The sequence below is a fragment of the Canis lupus genome, chromosome 11, assembly GCF_048164855.1.
Source record: "Canis lupus baileyi chromosome 11, mCanLup2.hap1, whole genome shotgun sequence".
Classification (NCBI taxonomy): domain Eukaryota; kingdom Metazoa; phylum Chordata; class Mammalia; order Carnivora; family Canidae; genus Canis; species Canis lupus.
The window spans coordinates 18,849,794-18,852,074 of NC_132848.1; the positions used below are offsets into that span (position 1 = coordinate 18,849,794).

General features: G+C 36.6%; 1 pseudogene; it reads right to left on the minus strand.

Moving 5' to 3' along the window:
* Positions 1-559: 559 nt before the first annotated feature.
* Positions 560-1,823, minus strand: LOC140642168 (olfactory receptor 6C1-like; annotated as a pseudogene).
* Between the last annotated feature and the right edge of the window lie 458 nt (positions 1,824-2,281).

Here is a 2,281-nt window from a genome sequence, read left to right on the forward strand (position 1 = left end):
TTCTCAAAAAAAGGAATTATATTATTTTTTTTCGTTACACATTTTTTACACTGTTACTAAGTGTGCTCTTATATGGAGAAGATAGTGTCTGTAATACTCCAGTAAGACTAAGTTATATTTATAGTCTTTGTATGGTAAATAAATAATAATGTTAAACATGACAATATTTTCTGAATTCCATGAAAGAGTGTTTCCTTGTGAAATTATAAAACAGTTTTAACTTATTGATCTTGTGGTGTTTTTGTCTTTCTTTGATTTTCTAAGCATTACTGTGAAAAAAGTGGAATTTAAAGATATTTAGAAGAGGGAAATGAGGCCAACCTCATAGTTATAGAGTGGAAAGACTAGTTTAAAGGAACGGAAGTGCAATGAAAAGGAATTGGAATTTAAAGGGAAAAATATCTATGAATTCAAATATCCTCAGTAAACTGCTAGCAATAGAAATATAAGCAATGAAATAGAACTCTAGTGAGGCTACATGGGAATTGTTAGACTTTGAGAACTCTGTTTTTTGTTTACTTGTTCTTCATTATGCCTCTAATTTATGACAGCACTTTTTTCATTTGCTTGAGAAAAATACAATCTTCCTTGCCCTGTCCAGGAAGGCTCGCTTGACTTGCTGGTTCCTTAGGCTGTAAATAAAGGGGTTCAGCATGGGAGCTACCAACGTGTCTAGCACAGCAACTCCCTTGCTCAGAGACACTCTTTTGCTGCTGGGTTAATATACATGAAAATGCAGCTGCCATAGGAGATAGAGATGACAATCATGTGGGAAGAACAACAGGTGGAAAAGGCCTTTGTCCTCTGACTAGTAGAAGGAATCCTCAAAATTGTTCTGAGGATATATATGTATGACAGAATTATTATCACCAATGTGAACATTAACATAAACACAGCACAGGAAAAACCCACTATCTCTAAGAATCTAGTGTCTGAACAAGAAAGATGTAGCAAGGGGAAATAGTCACAGGTAAAATGGTGTATAACATTGGACTTACAATAATCAAGCTGTATGAACAGCATGAGTGATGGGAATATGATTAAGAATGAAGCCGACCAAGAAGCAAAGACAAGGAGTATGCAGACTCTGGGATTCATGATGGTCATATAATGCAGAGGTTTGCCGATGGCAATGTATCTGTCATAGGACATGGCAGCCAGCAGGTAAAATTCAGTGACTCCCAAAAGAATGAAAAAAATAACTGAGCCATACAATCATTAAAGGAAACAGTTTTATCTCCTGTAATCAGGGTGCCCAGGAACTTGGGTATGCTCACAGTTGTGAATGAAATCTCAAGTAAGGAGAAGTTTCTGAGGAAGAAATACATGGGGGTCTGGAGGTGGGAATCCAGCAGGGTGAGGGTGATAATGGTCAGGTTCCCAGTGATGCTGAGAATGTAGGTGATGAGCAGAAAGACAAAGATCACCTCCTGAAGCTGTGGGTCATCTGACAATCCCAGGAGGATAAAGTCTGTTAGTTCTGTGTGGTTTCTCATTTTTCAGTTGCTTATTTGTGGTTCTCCTGCCAGACTTCTAGAAGAAAACACAAGGAATAAACTCGAAGAGTTAATTAACAAAGGTCTAAGTGTAGAGCCAGAATCTGGCTGAATTGGTGTGTCATTTTATGTAGAGGGAAAATTTTATGAATCTTCAATGGATTTTTCCCAGCCCATCATACATCTGTGCTGAAATCCCCTGGGAACTACTCCACTACATTGTGTATGTGTGCAAGTGACAGCAGATTGTGATCTTTAAAGGCATTGCAACACAGTCCTGTGCCTGGAAGTCATAGGAGGCTTCAAAGAAATACTTTTCTTTATTTATTGAAGTGATGTTGAGTGAGTTTGTAGTTGCATCACAAATGCCATTCAGGCAAAATTCTCTATGGAATGCTGAATTCCTGGCTGCACAGTTCCTAGGTTGTGTCTATTAAATTTCATTAAATTTAAGTTTCATTAAATTCCTTATATTTCATTCCTTTAATTAACTTTACTTCTGCTCAATAATAATTCTCTTTCTTTATCAGGGTTTGCTTTTCCTAGGAAGTACTGGTTCTTCATAACATCTAGGAGCTTCAAAACGCATTCTTATCAAATAAACAATATTTGATTTCAATCCCAAAATTGAAATTTCTGCATTAAATTTCCTGGCTTCTACTGGCTTTGGAGAACCTGGTTTAAAAAGGTATATTATCACTCCATTATCAGAAAGGATGAAACGATGCCATTTACAACCTAAAAATAATTATGCTAACTGAAATAAGTCAGTCAGAGAAAGACAA